Source organism: Myotis nattereri (genome assembly GCF_964212035.1).
Source record: "Myotis nattereri genome assembly, chromosome: 4".
NCBI classification, from domain to species: domain Eukaryota; kingdom Metazoa; phylum Chordata; class Mammalia; order Chiroptera; family Vespertilionidae; genus Myotis; species Myotis nattereri.
Window position 1 is genome coordinate 14,468,197 of NC_138079.1, and position 21,559 is coordinate 14,489,755.

Here is a 21,559-nt window from a genome sequence, read left to right on the forward strand (position 1 = left end):
CCCATAATAGTCTCTGTCCCACTCCCAACAAAAATGCAATGAAGTCACGGAAGATAAAACTCATGCAAATTCAAATGAATAGTGAGTACTCCTGACCCCCCAAATCAAACTTTAATAAAAATAAAGTTACAACATATACCTTCAAAAGTCATAAAAGGTATGCCAAGCAGAATACATATTTTTAAAAAATGGGGAACAAAAGTCTGGGATTAATTTGTTTTAATTTCATAGTTTGCAATAGTCATTTCATAGGAACCTTACATATTTGTTAAATTAATGAAATAAGAAAGGTTTTTTTTATTTAATATTAAGTGATGTGACAAAAAGAACAAAACATTTTTTTAAAAATATATTTTATTGATTTTTTACAGAGAGGAAGGGAGAGAGATGGAGAGTTAGAAACATCGATGAGAGAGAAACATCGATCAGCTGCCTCCTGCACATCTCCCACTGGGGATGTGCCCGCAACCCAGGTATATGCCCTTGACCGGAATCGAACCTGGGACCTTTCAGTCCGCAGGCCGACGCTCCATCCACTGAGCCAAACCGGCTTCGGCAAAACATTTTGACTATGATGTTAAGTTTAGAAGCAAACAGTGGAAAAGAGTGATGGAAGGAAGGGTGTGAGAAGGGTTAAGGAAAGAATTCATGCGTAGGGAAAAATGACAATAAGGAATGTAGCAAAATGCCAAATATGAAAACACTGTGCAGTGGCAATAAAAGGTAGCTTTATTTTCCTTCCTATGGGTTTCCGTATTTCTTAATACTTTCTCTTTTAAAATATTTTAATTGATTTTTAGAGAGAGAGAGGAAGGGAGAGGGATAGAGAAACAGAAACATGGATGGGATAGATCGGCTGCCTCCTGCATGCCTCCTACTTAGGATCAAGCCCACAACCTGGGCATGTGCCCTGATCAGGAATTGAACTGCTGACCTCTTGGCTCATGAGTAAATGCTCAATCATTGAGCCAGACCAGCTGGGTGTATTTCTTAATCTTTTCAACAATTATTTTACATTTAAAATTTAAAAAGTTACTTCAACTCTCAAAACCATGCCATGATATTTTTTTTAATTAAAAGTTAACTCAATATTGTAAGGGAAAAAAATAATAAATAACTCTGAACTTGAGGTGATAATGAAGCTGATAAGAATGATGTGCACTGGTTTTCCTATCGATGATATTCATGAGTTTTCCTATCAGTGATAGCCAACTGATCCATGAGTCCTAGGGGACAACTCATCTGGCTGCCTTACAGGATGATGTTGAGAGCAAGTGACAGGATTCTCAGGGACTAGGCTATACATCATCCAGTTCAATATGACAAAGTTATGAATATAATTTTCTTTAAAGGAAAGTTTGGTTGCCAAAAAATTTAATATTCTTGTCATTTTGATATCTGGTATGGCCAGTGGCAAATTGAATCAATTTCTACCTCTGTAACTATGTAAATAAATGCCATTGTTACTCCATCCTGCTGGCTGGTTTCCCATAAATTTTAAGGAACATAATAGCAGCTTGCTCCTGGTATTGATTTCACAGCCTTGAAGGTGTTTGTAATCTGGGAAAAAGTAAACCTTTATTAACAACTTATCTCTTTCCCAGCAGATAAGTCTAAGTTACAGGATTTCATTAGGAAAGGAAAACATCCACTTCCAATAATAGGGAGTGGTTAAAATGATTTATTTAGGATGCTGATTTTTAATTTTCTAAAAATATAGCATTTAAGAATTTCATGTATTTATGTTATGTAATATTTTAGACATTATTTATTTGAAAGTAATGTTCACTTACATCTGGTCATTGAAGAAAATAAGAGCAAATGATGCTTTTCATCTTAATGCAACAAGACAAGGAACAGTTACTCAAAGGATCAAATCAATTAATTCTTTCTGTCCCAAGTAGATCCTGGGAAAGGATCTGGGATGTTTATCTAAGGCGCCCCTTGAGACAAACTTTAACCATGCAGGTGTGGGACATTCAAGTAGTTGCTAGTGAAGAGGTACTCTACGAAAGCAGAACCAAGGACAGGCTTAGGACCAAAAAGACCAGAAGTTTTAATTTAAATTTTAAGTGTACGCAAATAATTCAATCAACTGCCGGATGAATTACACCACATGAAACATATGCAGCTTCAAATCACACAGCACTTTATTACTCACACAATTCCTGGTGCTGCGGGTACAGGCTTATTGGGGTGGTGCTGTCCTCTGGGGTCCGGCAGCTTGGCTGGTCCAGTCCGGATGCAGGGGGCCGGCGTTCCTCACCCGAGAGCTCAATTGCATCTCAATCAGGAGGTACTGGCTGTTCTTCTGTCTTCTGGCAGAGAAATAAGCGTGGAGCGGCGTCGCTTGCTGGACTGACAAGAGGACATGCCTTTGTGGCTGTCATGACAGGCAAGCACTGGGATGGTCAGGATCCCCATTTTTAAAGCCTGTACCCCATTTGCAGCAGTCCAGGCGGCTACCAATGAATTACATCAATGCACACATGTTTATCTCAAACAGGGCGAGGAGCTACATGTGGTTATCTAGGGAGAGTACATCACTCATTCAAATGATTATCTTGACAAATCACTCTGAGTTATTTACTGAAGTTCAAATCCTTATCAATGAGGGACACACTCTTCAGGGCAGTGGGGAATGTGTCCTTAATATCACACTTTAAGTTTCAAGGAAAGTTAATTTAAACATTTTAAAACATTCTTAATATTTTTTAGGCATTTTTAAAGCATTTTTAAACATTTCTATATTTTACTACAACACTTCCCGGTTTAGATGTTATAAAATACTAGTGATCTGAACAAACCTTCTCTAATCCCATCTTTGTTTCTTGCCACATTATCCAGATGCCTGTCTGACTCATTGAAAGTAGACATTTTTCACTTCCCAGGTACATGATCCATCAGTGTTTTGCACCTACATTTGAAAGGACTTTGGATGGAAAACGTGCTAAAATCAGCTGTGTCTCAGTATAAAGAAACTTACTCTTTGTTGTCCTGGAAAGAGAATACCTCCTAGAGAGGCTGAGGTTCATTCCTATCATCAAACATAGTTTTTAGGACATCAAATCAGTTGTTTCTAATGAGCCTCCTTGTCATAGAATTTGGAAAATAATTTCAGAATTGCAGAATTTCATCCTGCACAACTGCTTTATTATCCAAATCATGGTGGGTAATAGGAGGAGAAAATTTCAGTTTCACTCCATGGCGTAAATGAAACTTAATCCAAACTTGTATTCAGAAAGCAATGAATGTTGTGAGCCATCAGAAACACACATTGGAATTTAGTGTTTAATAAAATATTTTTGCAGCAGCAGTCTTGCATTTCAAATGTAAATGAACCTATTTATATTTAAAATATTCTGATATTAAAACATCAGAACAGATTTTGAATGTCTGTGGCTTTTCTTGCTACTTCCTCAAAATATGTTCGCAGACTGACATTTTGTACTCATGTGGCCAAAACTTTGGGACCAGGGGGAATGAACTTCACACAGCATTTTAATGAATTTCATAAACATAAATCCTGGAGGCAGAGAGAATCCAAGGCAGCCCTTAATCTATAAATCAATCTTGATGTCCCAATAAATATCTGCTTCTCATAGAAATAATAGTGGCCTAATAACTATCTATCTTAAAAGAATTCTGTACCAAGAGCCTTTGAAATTGAACATGATAAAAAAAAACCCTCAAAATTATATTAAAAATAAATTTGATTACATTTAGCAGACATCCATTGCGCAGTCCCATTTATCAAATCTGTTCCAGGTTCTTGTATGCGGTTCAGAACCAAGAAGGGCAATCAGACACGAAACAATTAAGTATAACATGATATTACAGAAATCGTAAGGGAGGTGTATATATTTAAATCAATTTACTTATGGAAACTTGCAAGGCGTATCTCCAAAAACGGTGCTATTTACAGTCTATAAAATAATTGTACCTGAATTATCTGCCTTTAAAGACAACTGTCTTGGCTTAGCAGTTGATAATGGAAATCCGTTCCACTGATGGAGAGTTTGGGGACCAGCGTAATTCTTAGAACCCTTGGAGAGTATTTCCCCACTTCCAGAAGACCCTTCATGGACAGCCGCTGCTGCAGCCTCATTTCTCAGGGTGTAGAAATGAGGATGTCTGAATGAGAGCCAGGTTTCTTCAAGGGCATTAAGATGTGTAACATATGCTCTACAACTGACTATTAGCATCACCCCTCAGCAGCTTAACTTTCAGCAAAATCCTATAGGATTGTTTGTTTGTTTTCCTAGCTTTCTCATTACAAAGTCTTTATTTCTAGATCTTACCAATCCTACTTATGAACATTAGAGCATATCATATCATAAATTATATCATATCATATCAAAAGATCCTTCAGTATATACATTGAAGAGCAACTGGTATGCATTTTATTTCAAGTGGTGGTTGAAGAAAACATATAATAAACTTGCCTCTCCTATGTACTCAATAGACATAAATTTCTGAGTAGGGCGGAGGGAGTGGAAGGAGTGACAACAATGTTACCTTGAATGCACCTTGAAAATGCCTACTTATCCTGATGCAATTGCTACACAGCCTCAAAAACAACTTGTTAATTTTGAGTTATGTTTCTGTATGGGGATATCAGACTGAAAAACTAACCATGGTGGAATAATAATCAGGGCTGAGTTAATTTTTTTAATAGGACTCTTGTTAATTTTCATGGTTTTACTACAAGATATAAATATGAACTTGGTGCCTAGATTTCAAGTCACTCTTTTTCAAACCAATGTGAAGTTAATAAGGAGAAATATTCATACAGTATTTGTGACAGCAGCTAGGCAAACTGACATGTTTATAAGCAAGTCTTAAATTGAATTCATACAAATTCCAAGGCAGCTTTCATCATCGGATCTTGTAGGCTGTGCACAAAGGGTCTGTAACAACAGCGCTGACGGGTTCAAAGAAACAAAAACAAAGAATTGTGTAACAGGTGGTTTGGGGAAAAGAAAAAAAATCAGAGGATGAAAGAATACAGACATTTAGTGATGGACAAACATGACTTGTTAAAAATGCTGGCAGTCTTCCAAGAAACTAGGAAAATAGAGATGTGGAGTGATAGCTGTTAAGCAGATAAAATGAAATAATTAAAAATAAAGAGGAAACTGTGTTTACACATCGAGAAAATGACCAGAAAGGATTATAAAGTGTGTGAAAAGGGGATAAGGAAACAATATTTTCATATTTGAAATTAAAATGAATGAGAAGATTTAATTTTGAATAGTCTAAATTAAACCATTATTTGCACACTAAGTACTAGTAAATAAGTCATGAACTTAATTATTTATGAAGACAGTTGTTATTAATTTATACTTCACTCTAATCTTTGGAGCATCTCTGATTCTTCTGAGTTTTGGTTCTAGAAAATTGGAAAATGAATTGTAGAAAGCACCATTTCCTGTGTAGTGAAATAATAAGTCCCCAGGGAATGTAAAATGGAACTTCTGTGATGTTAGAGGGGAGGGTTGAGTGGTGAGTTTTCTACGATAGGAACCTTTTTGTCCTGCTACGTCCTAGCATGATCCAAGAAGAAACCATGTAGAAGTATACTGTGAGAATAAAGATCCTGATCAGAGCTTCAAATAACGCCAGGACTCATTAGGACAAGACAGCCTCATCATCTTGTCTGGCATTGCTAGTGTGTCATGATGGATAGATCTACAGTTCCTCTTGGTTTTTCATGTAGTTTACTGGAATGTTAAATTATCATTTATTTATCCCTTCAGTCAATATTTCTGGAGCATCTACTATTCAAGTTACTTGGGATACAGTGATAAATCGAATGTGGTCCCTGTCTTCAAGAGTAGGTAGGTCATGATACCTTCTCCAATGGAAAGAGCATCCCTTGGTACCTAATGACAGCATCACAGTACAGGTGTCATGAACTGCTAACAGCAGCTAACCCAAGGGTTGGCCAATAATTTATGTCTGACCTGCTGTGAGGGGTGATCTTGACTTTTAGCGGGCTGGTGCCTTGGGGTTCTGTCCTTCGTTTGTATGTGTTTCTTGGTATAGCTTTATTCTCTACCCCCTATTTCTCTCCTTGGTATTTTATGTGTTAACTTTTTTAAATAATTGGCATTGTTATCTTTTTTTCTGTGGGTGAGATAGGAATGCTAGATGGGGCTGGAGTGAAGGGACATGCCCTTCCTACAAGTAGGATAAATCTCTGTCAAATCCTCCCCCTAGGACTCTAGAGCTTCATTATGGAGAAGGCTCTGATGCTATTTCAGGATGATTTTTCTCTTCTCCTGCCCCTTTTTGTTGCATGAGGGGATCTGTCTTAGATATTTGGAGTGAGAAACTGAAGAGATCTCTGTAGGTACAGTCCATACTAGTGTGGGGTCCACCTTAAGAATACAGTTCTCAGGAATTTATCAAGTTTGCATGTTTCCACACTCTGTCTCAGGCAGTTCATCTAAATTACCATTTCAGCTTCCCTTCAAGGTTTGTGTTCAACAGCTTCTCTTCCAGCTAAGCAGATATCACTATGTCTCTCTAGATGAGCCTGCCTCATTGATAGGTGGCAGTTTCCCCTACCTAAGCTTTCTGATGGGTCCAACATAAGTCATCAGTTTTTCATTTGCCCATCCTTTACTTGTTGTGATGATGGGAGTGAGGACTTGCAAATTCTTTACCATTGGAGCTGGAGCTGGAAACCCAAACGTGAATATTATTGACCTAGCTGTGTCAGTGCTACATCATCGCACTGCAGATTTCACAGAACAATAGGCATGATGCAGTGAACAAGTTTTAACCATAGACACATTGTGCAGTCATAGATATAAAACCTGTATCAAGAGGTATAATGTAGGAACAAGAATAAGGTATCTGGATCTTCTGATAAAAGTAATCTAGGTGAAGAGCAAAAATCAACAATGGAGCCAAACAGAGAAAAATGAGGGGTTGACAATTACAAAGTGTGAGACAGAATGTAAGAGTTGAAAAATCACCAATTTGAAGTACAGATATTCACACACCTCCCCCCCATCCCCTGTGTGGATTCTGCATGGAAAGTGTCATAATAGAAGAGAGAACAGTTCATTTGGGTTAACCACTGTTACACAAGACTAATGAAGCTCATTCTTATTTTGAGAATGTTTGCTAGGAGTGGAATGGATTCAGTGTAAGCCGGAAGTAGACCTGATTGACTTGCCAAATTATCACTGGAGTCTAAACTCCCAGCTGATCAAAGGTGACTGCATCTTAGATATAGAAGGAAAGAAAGTTTTATCTCCAGTTATGAGGAAGTTAGAGTCCTCAAAAGTTGTCATATGTAAATCATGTGCCATGTAATAAATCAAAATTTAATGTGCTGTCAGATTTAAATTTGGGGTGGGGAGCTCTTGTCTGGGGCTTTTAACTTAGACAGCTTTAGAGAAATTATTGTCACCTAGAAGCATTTTATTGACAATGTAATGATTAACTTTTCTTCTGCTAAGGGCAGAAATTTAAGGTGAAAGCAATGTCATTAATACTAAAAACAACTTGATCACTCTGAAAGGCAAGTTATTTCAAGTCTGAGTCTCTTAGGAAACTTTGATAAAATCATTTTGATTCTGGAGTATGTTAGGTTTTTGCCAATTTTTGCCTGGTTTTGCCAATATTCACCAGTGCTGTTAATGCAGAAATTGCTTTGAACAATTGGGGCTTTATAAGAATTCATGATCCCACATACCTTTCTTTATTGTCATATCATGAGGTGCTCACTGTGTTCCTTTTTATCTTTTTGGAATTTTTATTGGCAGAAATATTTAATTTTAACCATAAAATATTATCTGGCATTTAATTAGAATTCAATTAGAAGATATGGCTTCAAAAGTGAAAAAGATACAGTGTTATGTCTTCTTTGTCTATTAAAATGAAGTCTAAAATAGAATAAAACAAAAAGACTAACAAATACAAGTATCCAAGAGGTAAAATACCATGCCTCGGGTCAGATTTGAGTAGGGTTCCTAAAGGAACCCTAATCAGAGTACGCTGGAGGATCAAGGCCAATTTGCCATATGCATGCATGCATGCAGGTGAGGATGTAACCTATTTATGTTGATATAGCATGAGAGTGTATCATTAATTGACAGGAGACTGCTTTTGTTTGAGCATGAAGTTGCCACTGACCAGCCAGGTGGGCTGGGCCCCTTTGAGTGGCACTTTGTGTGGCTGCTTTTGTGGGGCTACTTTGAAGAACTGCTTTGTCTGGTGGCTCCTGTAGTGGCTACTTGGCCTACAATAGAGTCTCTCCTATATATGCCTACAACTTCTCATGTCTTCATCCAATGCCTGGCATCTGAGGGCCTAGGCTCCCACAGTTCCAATAGCCTGTGCATTAGCTTACGGTGTGATCGGAGGATTTTTGTACAGGGGAGTTTAAGACATGGCATGTTTACTTTCCCTGCTTGATCCCCTTCTTCCTTCAATTCCTTTCCTTTCTTTTGTCTCTTCTTTTCCCTTCTGATCCTTTTATTTTTCCTCTTATCTTCTTTCTGATCTATTTTCTTTTCTTTTTAAATACTGATTTTTTTATTGTATCTCTATTTGTATCCATACAAGATTCTATGCTTAATATTTTTATTCATTGTCATTTATTTCCTCTTTCCCTTTATTGCTCCTATCATAAAACATGCCTTTATTTTTTTGTCCTTGCCATCTTAATTATATACATTTGAAACAAAATGTTTTTAAAGCTATTAGTATACCATTATTTCTTGCATTTCTATAATATTCACAATTTTTAGAGCAATTATGAATAACTTAATGTTATCATCATCATGGCATATATGAGGATAATGATACCTGGAGGAGTTCATTTTTATAATTTTCCATAAGTAGCAATTAATGGAGTTATAATTTAAACCCAGGTGCATTCAATCCTTATGAACTATACCTCATTGTTGGTAAATCCTGCCACAATCCTCTATACTGATAATCACATTATGATACTATGCCTCACTAATTTAAAATCCTGCCAGTTGTACCTCATTGGATTGACTAGAGTGATTCTGATACTTCACTTGGTTGAGATTGGAGTAAGGAAATACTCCTGTAATTTTTTCATAGATAATGGAGAACATAGCTTGCACTATCAAATGTCAGAAATACTCTAGTAGGAAGACAAGATATAAATTTTCAAAGGGTAGTATTAAACAATTATGAAAACTGGTATATGCAGAATTCTGGTGTGCCCAGATTAATACCTTAAAATAGGCTTTTATATTTTCTGGAAGAACTGTTGAACAGAAGCAAAACAATACATGACATAAAGGATTTATAAATCATATTGGAAATGTGCTTTTCATGTGCAACACAAGGCCATTTGAGTCAAATATTTTTATTTAGAAAATAAAAAGATGCTGATATATTTTTAAGTTTATCCCATAATACATTTAAAATAAAGTACTAATAATGAAATTAGCAAAATATTTGGGAGGTTAAATCAGTTACAGCATCAAAGTTTTACAGTAGTAATTTTTGGAAACTTATCCTCAAATTCTCTATATTTTATTGGCTTGTATACTTTTCTGTTGGCTTGGAAAAGTAATATTATTTTCTACTGCAAACATAAGCAAAATTGAACATGAACATGCCTTACCCAATATAAATAACTTATGTTTAGCTGGTGTGTCCACACATTATCCTGACAATAGAGGAGTCCTCAGAAAAACAATGTAAGCTATGTGGGGAAATGTCACCAAGTACTTCCAGCTTACACCTCACCTGTTTCTCTTGTGTTTTCACACTTGTGCTCAAATCCCATATTCTCCATTTGATTTGATGCCGACTTTTTGTGTCTTCTGCCGGGGTCCAACCCCAGCAGGTCCAGGGGTTCCCAAAGGCGTAGACGGAGTCGGCGAAGAAAGAAGGACACGGAGACAGTGTTCAGTTGATCATCATAGCCAGGTTCTCTTGTCAGGGTCTCCAGCCAAGTTCTTTTCAGGATCTCCAGAGAGGTTCTGCTTTGGATCTCCAGCCAGGTTCTGTGTCCATGTTGTCTTGCTAGGTTCTCCAGCCAGGTTCTCCAGGTTCTCCAGCCAGGTTCTGTAGCCATGTTCCCTCACTAGGTTCTCCAGCCAGGTTCTGTCCCGGTTCTCCAGCCAGGTTCAGTCACCAGGTTCTAGTCAGGTTCTCTTGCCAATTTCTGTAGTCAGGTTCAGTCCAGGATCTTTTGCCATGTTCTCTCCAGCGAAGTTCTTCTGTCTCTAGAGAACGTTCTGTGTAGGTTCTGTGCCTAGGTTCTGTCTCTCCCGGTTCTGTCTTCTTACATCTGTATTTATACCAGTTGATTCCAATCCTATCAATCTCTATTTCAAAGGTTAGGGCGTTTCTTATCTCCATTCCAGGGAGTAAAGATTATGTAGCTTAAGCATGATTGTTTGTAGTTAAAGTGATTAATTACCTGCCTGGCACTTAGTTTAGGGGTTTTATTCCCTCCCTAACTTCAGGGGAAAATCCCTACCTGGGGAAACAACCTTTCTCAGAGAGGAGACCTTGGTTAAAACACATAGTGCCAAGAAGGTGAACAAACATTTTAAGAACAGTATGCTATATATGCCAGGTCCTTTGAAACAGCAAGGATGGACCGGCTCCCGGCAGTCTTCAGCATTGACATGGACCACATTCCTTTTCTGTATATCAGTACCTCATCCTCCTCTAATCTACTCTCTCTTCTAGTATAATGTCCTCCTATCATTGGGAAATGATCTAATAATGGCCATGTGCACCATTTGTGGGTCAGGGCTATTTAATTGTGGGTCACTTCATCCTTGAATATTTCTATTTTAATTTTTCTGTCTAACTATGAAATAAGGTTTATTCTCTCTTATGGTGAATTAAGTCAGACAAATTACTTAAACAAGTGACTTTATAAGATATGGAGTCTTTATTGATGTGTAAATAATGATTGGATTTTGATACTGAAAAAACTCAGAGTGGATGCTGTTTGTTATCAGTGTTACTTCAAAGAATTTTAAGAGTCCTAATAATTTTTTAAATTACACATTTGGCTCACAAACTAATTCAAATTAATTAAAAGTATTAACTTTCTTTAAAAATTACACCAGGCGTGCCAAAATTTATTTACTACATTATGCTGATTTAGATATGAAATGTTTGATTCTATTCACATCATCTAATTAGAGATTTATAAACAGATTTTAATCAGGTTGATTGAAATGATTCAGTAAGTTAACAGATATTCATATACTATCCTATGTACCAGTAAGAGCACAGAGATTGTTTTTTACTGGAGTTTGGAGATGGATAATACAACACATACAAAAACACTTTTGATGTCATCCACAGAAATCCAAAGTCCCTAAGGTTTGTATCGCAGAGCTTGTAATGTGTCAACACCATTTCAAAATGCAATCCAATGAAAATCATTATGTCCAAAGTAAATGTGGGTGTGACATCATCTATGGTATAATGCATCTTACAATGGAGAAATGCTCACTATTCCTAAAAATGCTAACTTTTTGTTGTTTATTACTTCCTTTAATAACTTATCCCCAAAGAAACCAAACTGTCAAAAACCATTGAGCCAGAACTGGCAGCTTGTCAGTTCTCACTGCTCAGTGAAAAAAAGAGCAGACACAACCCATCAGAGACTACACAGCTCTAGTTATCAATTACCATGATGCTTTATTTCAAAAGATTATTTTAGAATCACCCAAATATACAGTTATATGTTAGCCATACAGTTATATGTTAGTCAATATCTATTAACTTATTCTATGAACTTGTCATTTTGATGTCTGCAAGGAAGAGGAAAGAATAAATTTAAAACCATGATTACTTTGCCTAAGCCTTTCAGTAGGAAAATACCTGTAATCATGTTTTTTTCTATAACCTCTAAATATAGTTTACCTTCATATTATGTTTTTATATTTCTCTGCCTCATGTTCTCTAATAATTTAAGACAGACTTCCTATGTCTCTGACAACATTTAAATTGAGAGGATGACAAATAATTATTCTTCAATAACAGTAAGCTTTTTAATTTGTAAACACCAATAACCAAAGTATAATAACATTTCAATTTAAAGAGGGAAGAAATATCTTTTCTCCACAATTACAACTCTCCCTATTGGTTATTACTTTCAAACCAGAATTCATAGTTAATAGCTATACTTTTCAGGCATAGCACTGACACTGGTGTTTTTGATGGATGATTTGGATAAAGGAATACGCACACACACACACACACACGCACACAATAATTAAGTGAAATTGCTATTCATTCCAATAATCATTATTCCTAAATAACCTATTAGAAAGCAGTCAATTGTTAATGAATTTTTCACTGTATTTACCGTAAACGTGTTTTACATAATTAGCCAGTATTTTTAATACAACTCATAATGATATTTTGCCAAGCAGCTCATAGTAACACAGCGCTTGATCTGAATAGGTTAATGGAGATTGATGGTCATTAGTTCCATATAGTCCATTTTCATGCTGAAAGGACATTATAACCCAAATGAACAAATGATAGATCAGTTATCCAAAATATATGTTTTTACACAGAATTGAGATGGTATTTTAGGAAAGCCATTAGTATCTTAACATAAATGTTCAGTAAAATAAATAAAGCAAATATTTAAGGAAAAGCCATGGTATAGATTATTGGTTTTTATTTCTTTAGTCAAAGAAATTTACTCAAGGACAAGATATATATAAATATAAATATACATACTTTTAAAGAGCAGACCAATTTTGAAATCTTTTGAGTGTTATTGCTGGTTCTTCAAGGAATAGTCTTGACTTGAAGGATATATACAAGATCATAATTGTTCATGTGTTTTCATTAAATATTTTTTATTATATGTTACCCAAAGGTATCACTATAATTTTATTTTATCAGAATTTATTTTGATTAAGAGTACACAGGTTACTTTAAATAAAATATATTTTTCAAAAGTTCAGTATTCCCAAATCCAATACCACTTATTGTTAGCAAGAATATGGAGCAACAAGAACATTCACTCACTGCTGATGGGAATGAAAAATGGTACAGCCACTTCGGAAGACAGTTGGCAGTTTCTTAAAAAACTAAGCAAACTCTTACCATACAATTTGATATTTACCTAAAAGAGATGAAAACGTACATCCACACAAAAAACCTGCACATAAATGCAATAGCAGCTTTATTCATAATTGCCAAAACTTGGAAGCAACCAAGATGTTCTTCAGTAGGTGAATGGATAAATAAACTGGTACATCTTGGCAGTAGAATATTACTCAACACTCTAAAGACAGAGCTCTCAAGACATTAAAGGCACGGATGAACCTAAACGCATGTTCCTGAGTGATAGAAGCCACTCTGAGAAGGCTACATATTATAACTACAGGACATTCTGGAAAAGGCAAAACTGGAGACAGTGAAAAGATCAAAGACCAGAGGTTGGTCATGAGAGATGGATAGGTGAAGTACAAGACTTTAGGACAATGCAACTACTCTGTGTGATGGATTCATGTTGTTCATTATACATTTGTCCAAACCCATAGTATGTACAACACCAAGAGTGAACCCTAATGCAAACTATGGAGTTTGAGTGATAATGCTGTGTCCATGTAGCTTAATCACCTTTAACCAATGTACCACTTGGTGGGGACTGTCAATAATGGGGGAGGTTATGCATGCGGATGGCCAAGAGGTAAACAGGAAATTTTTTTATTTTCTGCTCAAGTTTGCTGCAAACCTAAACTTCTCTTTAAAAGGTAAAGTCTAGCCCTACCCAGTTTAGCTCAGTGGATAGAGCATCGGCCTGTGGACTGAACGGTCCCAGGCTCAATTCCAGTCAAGGGCATGTACCTTGGTTGTGGGCACATCTCCAGTAGGGGGTGTGCAGGAGGCAGCTGATCGATAAACATCGATGTTTCTAACTCTCTATCCGTCTCCCTTCCTCTCTGTAAAAAATCAATAAAACATATTTTTTTAAAAAATAAAAAGTAAAGTCTATTTTTTAAAGGTTCAATGTTGCTTTTAGTTCATACAATTTATATCAGGGCGCATACTATTTATATATTAAACTTCTGGATTACTTCATGCTTTTTGGAGTTCTGGGGAAATACAGAATTATTGAAGGCATAATTTAAGAAGAATTAGATGGAAGGAGAAAAAAAGCAATATAAATTAGGGGAAATGTACTTTTCTCGTTCTGTTAGAAACAACATAGATGGCTAAAAAAACCATTCAGAAACTAAAGCTCAGGAAAAAAAAATAGCCTTAACACTTTCAACTGTAGTGCTATGCTTCACCAGGGACATTGCACTATCATTCTTGATCTTAATGCATTTTTGCAACATTGTTTGTCAAGAATGAATGATCTGCTGCTAGCATTAGCCAACTCAATGCAGGAAAATACACAAAATGTCAACAGTATCTGCAATAGCTCACAAAATCAGCACACACCTTTATATGCCATGGCTTGGGTTGGAATCAGGAAAAATACGAGTGTTGAATTTAATTAAGTACCTGAAGAGCGAGAAGCTGCATTTTCTTCTAAAACAAGTAGACTGTAGCTCAAGACCTCCCAAAGTTTTAATATTAGTGAATGTGCTTTGTAGTTTCAAAATATTTCCAAAACCCTGAAAGCAATAAGATTAGAAGCATTATTCTATGAATAAATCTTTGTTGGTGATAACAGAATGATGTTTTCAAAATCAGCTTTCTTCAGTAAATGAGATACATGACTTTTACTCACCACTGAAATGGTAACAATGCATCCATCCTTGAAAACAGACTCCATAAATAAGAATTGAGGCTTTTGTTAGTAATGACTAGGAAAAACAATATTTTATATTAAGTTTACATTTAAAAGTGTTATATAAAAAAAAACACCTCACCACACTTGAAATGTTTAATAAAACATTGGAAATTTTTATTCTTACAATCAGAAATGTTATCTACTGAAAATGCTAGAATTTACTATCAAATCTTTATTTGATAATAAATCTTTATGAAAGGAGGAAATTCCTCCATTTCCAGATGGACAGAACAAACTCTGAGAAATGGAACCTAAAATCTGGGCAATACTAGCAAAATGAAAATATCCTATCTAATAAAGAGGGAACATGTTAATTGACTGCCCCACCCTCAAAGTTTGGAGTGCCCACAGCCAATAAGGAGGGAATATGCTAATTGATTGCCCCACCCTCAAAGATGACTTTGCCCACAGCCACAAGATGGCAGTGCCCAGTCCCCTCAGCCCCCCCAGCCACCCAAGGCTGCCCAAGGCTCAGGTAACCAGGGCCGGCCAAGGCTTGTGCAGCCAGCAGTAGCAGCAGCAGAGGTGTGATGGGGGCGTCATCTTCTCCTGATCGCCGGGTCGCCTCCTGCCCCTGAGGGCTCCTGGACTGTGAGAGGGGGCAGGCCGGGCTGAGGGCCTCCCCCCTCCAGTGCATGGATTTTCATGCACCGGGCCTCTAGTTGATTTATAATCAGATTGTTGAACCTAGTGGAGAAGAAAGGAATGCAGAGGCTGGGAACCAGGAAGTTCCATGCTTCTCCTCTTAGTTATGATCCACTTTAAAACTGTAACTCAGCCCTGGCCAGTGTGGCTCTGTTGTTTGGAGCCTCCTCATGCATCAAACGGTTGAAGGTTTGATTCCTGGTCAGGGCATAGACCTAGGTTTCTGGTTCAATCCCTGGTCAGGACAAGTACTGGCAATGGATGATGTTTCTCTCTCTCCCTGCCTCTCTCTCTCTAAAAAAAAAGAAGAATCAGTGAACATATCCTCAGGTGAGGATGGAAAAAGAAAGAAAAAAGTAACTCGTATTCTCCCTAAAGAGGAGCAAAATTAGTAAGATGAGACTTTCTTGGTGACAACACTGAAAAAAAAAATTGAAATTCTAGTTTTTTGTTTTCTATTTTTGCTCTTTAGAACAGTGATGATGATAGATTCATCCCCTATATCAAAGCTGCTTTCAAATAACAAACTTACATTAAAAAAAACGAAAGCACAGTGAGATTGGGAGAGCTGACACGCTTTCTCTGGAGCAAAAGCAACTCCGTGAGTACCCATGGCAACAGATTTCAAGGCTGTGGAATAACCATGAAATCAGGGGTAAGGGAACAGCTGTTGGATCTAGCACATTTAGCACAACTAATCAAACCAAGGTCAGCAGCTGGTATAAACTGTGAAGTGAAGAGATAGACTTCAGTGGCAGACTCTGAAAATGTGTTCCACGGACACATGGACATGGCTGCCTTTATGTGTAGGGATAGCAGAAAGAGCAGTGTTCAGTTCAGTCATTTTTGCAACCCTGGACAACAAACTGTCTTAGTGAGCATCTTCCACAACAAAATATAATAGGTAGAAAAGTTGTATTGTCTGATAAATAAGTATGGCTTAAATCTAAATATCTTGCTGACTATAGACTCTGATATTCTCGCACTCATTCCTTGGATGAGTTCATTGGACCACATTGTGTACCATTTCATTCCTAGGACTATACACACTATTTTCTATCTGTTCTTTTCTAAACTCTGGCTATATATATATATATATATATATATAGAGAGAGAGAGAGAGAGAGAGAGAGAGAGAGAGGTGGAGGCAGCTCACTTTACCTACATTGGGTTATGGTTTCCTTATTTTTAAAATGGAAGATTATTCTCCCTCAGTATCCTATATAATAAAAGGCTAATATGCAAATAGACCAAATGGCAGAATGACCGGTCACTATGATACACACTGATGACCAGGGGGCAGATGCTCAATGCAGGAGCTGCTGCCTGGTGGTCAGTGTGCTCCCACAGGGGAAGTGCCACTCAGCTAAAAGTCGGGCTCGCAGGGAGTGGGCCTAAGCCAGCAGGCGGACATCCCCCAAGGGGTCCCAGACTGTGAGAGGGTGCAGGCCAGGCTGAGGGACCCCTCCTCCCAGAGCCTGAATGTTGTTCACTGGGCCTCTAGTCAAGAAAATAATTGCTTGCTTTAATATTTTTTCAGTTCCTATTGTTGATCAGTCCATGGGTAAGCTCTAGATATAGAGTGACATAAATCACAATCTTCAAGAGATATATTAGCTATATGGAGATCTAAGATGAATATCCTATCTAATAAAAGAGAAACATGGTAAGTAGCGTACAACCGCTACCCTTCCCATTGGCTAATCAGGGTGATATGCAAATTAACTGCCAGCCAAGATGGCGGCCGGCAGCCAGGCAGCTTGAAACTAACATGAGGCTTGCTTGCTTCAGTGACGGAGGAAACCAACGTTCCCCGCCTGCCTTGCTGGCCTCTGAGCCTGCAGTTTGAAACATTGTAACAAATATAGAAGCTAAACAAAACCCCAGAAACCTGCTTTCAGTGAGCCAGGATCTCAGAGCTGGAGTTATACATTGTTTCAATTATAGAACCCAAACAAACCAGATACCTGCTTTTAGCAACAGAGGCCTCAGAACTGGAGCCAGAGCTAAAGCTGGCCCAGAATAAAAAAAAAAGAAAAAAAGGAGCAGTTGGGAGCTTCAGCCCTCAGCTCCTCACCCAGACTGGCCAGGCACCCCAGTGGGGACCGCCACCCTGAAAGGTGTGTGACCAGCTGCAAAAAGCCATCATCCCCTCACCCAGGCTGGCCAGGCACCCCAGTGGGGACTCCCACCCTGATCCAGGACACCCTTCAGGGCAAATCAGCCACCCCCACCCATGCACCAGGCCTCTATCCTATATAGTAAAAGGGTAATATGCCTCCCAGCACCGGGATCAGCGGAGCCGAGGGGCCTCCCGGCACCTGATGGGCCCTGCTCTGTGCGTGACAGGAGGGAGCTCCCCAATCTCCTGATCGACCCTGCTCTGTGCATGACAGGGGGTGGTGCCGCAACCTCCCCATTGACCTTGCCTTGAGTGTGACAGGGGGTGGTGCCCCAACCCCCCAACTGGCCCTGCTCTGAGCCCAACCAGGGGCTGCACCTAGGGATTGGGCCTGCCCTCTGCCACCCTGGAGCAGGCCTAAGCCAGCAGGGCACTATCTCCTGAGGGGTCCCAGACTGCAAGAGGGCACAGGCCAGGCTGAGGGACCCCCCTTCCCCCCGCTTGCACAAATTTTTGTGCACTGGGCCTCTAGTATAAAATATAAATTATAACACATGGCAGCATGGGAAAACCATAATATTAAAAGGGCATTCATAGTAAGTCCCTCAAGAATGGAGAGGCGGTAGAAATCACCTTAGGTTGGACATATTTAAATCGTTTTCAAAACAGAGGCTGAAATGGGATGAAGGAGAAATACCTGAGCACACATTCAGAAGGAGGGCTGATATCAGCGTAGGTATGGAGGCAGATATTAAACTCGGCTTAAAATCAACTCTATACCATCTAAAGGTCTTCATATATAATTTCCAAAATGTTTAAATATTCAGTCCAGATGTGCTTTTATTTTTGTCATTTGATCTTTTCATGCTGCCCACTCTCACCCTGGTTCTCCTGCTGGGGAGACACCCAGAATGCGTGTCATAGGGAAAAAGACAAGAGAACACTGTTTCTCATTTGAACAGTGCATTTTTTTTATTTGAGCTTTTTTTTTTTCTCCTTAGTACACTCCCTATTATTTTCAAAAACATTCCTTGCTAAAAAGAAAGTAAACTAATCACATCTACAAACATGCAACTACTCATAATACATAATTTTTCTTATCATAATTAAGAGGCTAGAAAAGATATAGAAAAGTGGTTCCTGTATTTCCTTTTCTCTGAAATACCAATTGTGCATCTTGATAAAAATGCAGTGTCACATTTTGAAAAGCAGACATTGGATTTCAATAGAAAATGTATGGCACGTGCATTCTTGTTTCAATCTCTTCATCTCTTCATCCGCATCTGATGTGTCAAAGTATCAAGAAAGTCTTCAGACAAAGAGAGGACAAGTGAATGAAATAAGTGCTCATAGCTTTCATCTTTCATAAACTGTCAGGAAGCACAAAGATAAGATCCAGAGGAAAGACTGATATTTTAAGGGTTCTGTCTATAAAAGGACTTCTCTGATCTTGCCATTGTTCTTTTATATTTTCTCTTTTCAAATTCTGGCAGGTATGTGATATCCCACACAGTAGCTTTTGAGAACAGAACTTGAATAATAAAACTTTGCAGTTGAAACTTACAAAAACTAAAAAGGGCTTATTTTTAACCCAGACACAGACTACATTAATTATTTTTCCCCTCAATAAATCCCAGTAAAAAATAAAAAATAAAGAAAAACAGGAGAAAAGCAAGAATACATATTTTGTTTCAAGGAAAATAAGAAATTTGAATAGAAAATATGTGATTATGGCTAAAATTAAACATATGGATTTTTTAACAAGATTGTTTATTTAAAAAATCATACCCCCCCAAAAAAAAAACACAAAACACTACTGAAAGTAATAAGTATAGCAACATTTCAGATTAACTGAATAGTGGAAGGCTATAAAAAGGATCACAATGATCTAATGAATAATTTTGTGCCCATAAAGAAAACAAATAAAAATATGGAAAATCTGTAGTATTAATCTAAATAGTTCTCAGCCTATTGAGATCACTAATTCTATATTACCCTCTCCTAAAGAAAAAAAGTTCTCACAAGGAAATAAACAGTCTCTGATGGCTGTGTTCAGTGGAGCAAAAAGCTAACTGCAATGTCCAAATTATGATGATCTCATTTTTTAAAGCAGGGGTCCTTATCCAAGACCCCTGGAGTTGTTTATCTGTTTGATTGTTTAACTAAAGAGAAAAAAAATAAAATTAAAAACAGGGGCCATTGTGTCATTCTTTCTTTTCATTACGACAGGTCTAGTCTTTTCTCATCAGAATAGTACTTCCCCACTTTCATTTTTAATAAGGTGAGAGTGTTGATTGTCACTAGCAGCTGGTAATAATCAAAGCTTTGTGTTTAAGGTATTGCCTTTGGTCTGTTCTCCAGTAGCAGAGACAGATTCTTGTTCAAGTGGTTAAGTGAAGGGTGTTCTTAGAAGGTGAGGGCAAAAACCCCAACAGTGAAGGAAAAATCACCTAGGCAAGAATCAGCCTGATGCTATTGGAAGCTCCGAGCTTGAGTTGTACTGGAAAACAGGTCTCTCTGTGAGCCAAGGGCCAGCCCTTTACACTGCGCCTTGGACTGTGTCCTGTGTAGTAAGAGTTAGAGGTGCAGATGACCTACTCTGTCTGGTGAGGCAGGTGGTGTTTGGTCAGAGCACCTCTCTGGGAAAGGGGGTGGCTGTGAGTAGTTAGCAACCAAAGAGAGACAGTGTGTAGGTCTCAATGAGACCTAATGAGACTTAGCATCTCATTGGACTTTGTTATAAAGTTATCTTCTAATCATTCCCAGGTTTCATAGAGATGATTTACTTCATCTCATAAACAATATATATTCTTCCAAGATTCCCTGGGTTTGCTAATACGTTGATGTGCTTTTCCATGTTTTCAATGTGATCTGGTAATTTTCATATTTTAATGACATGTATTAGGGGACACTAGTAGGATTGTCACACAATTTTATGCAGTGAAACTTCTGGTATATTTGAGACTATTACAGAATTTTATGATATTTGTGGACTTCTTTGTTAAAGTCATCTTCCCCCCCCCCCCGATATTGCTTTAGGAGTTAAGGTCTATGAAAGTGAGCCAAGCAGTGCCACCTGAGCAGGTTGTCATATCACTTCAGAGACTAATGCTTGGGAAGAAAGCATAAAAATGTGTCAAAGATCCAGCTCCTAGTCTGCCTTCTCCCTTTCTAAAGAAAACCCCTGAAGAATTAAATATTCCAATGAACAACAGCAGACTCTTTGAAGCTTTAACGCAACTTCTTTTATTAAATAAGATCTATTTTCCATGTAGATGTTTAGCTTTTAACTAACAAAATTGAATTGCTTTAGAAATATTCAAAGAGAAAAAGAATAAAATGTCACAGTTTCTTCTTCCATAAGAGTCTTGAGTGAAAAATATTTTAAGACAGTGGAAACCTTCATCTATTATAGAGAGTTGACAAAAGCTAACTCTGTCAGTCTGTGCCTTGGACTCTAGAATAACTGTCACAAATAATTTTTCACTGGTGTCTCATTCCAGAGACTTTGCAGGTGATCTATCTACTCTTAAGTCACTGGTCTGGTTAGTAAGTCCAGGCATTTAACAGGTCACGTCAAACAGTAATAATAATACTGGCAATGCCATAAATAATAGCTAAAGTTTCCATGACATAGAATTACATCACTTCTCTAAACCAGGGGTCCTCAAACTTTTTAAACAGGGGGCCAGTTCTCTGTTCCTCAGACCGTTGGAGGGCCGGACTATAGTTTTAAAAAAAAAACTATGAACAAATTCCTATGCACTCTGCACATATATTATTTTGAAGTAAAAAAACAAAATGGGAACAAATACAATATTTGTATTTGCATGTGGCCCATGGGCCGTAGTTTGAGGACCCCTGCTCTAAACATTAATTCATTTAAACCATAAAACTCTGTATTTTATAGAAAATTATAGATAAACAGAGAGAGTTTAAGGTGCACATCTTTACCTAGTTAACAAGTATTTAAGCTGAGATTGGAACCGAAAGTA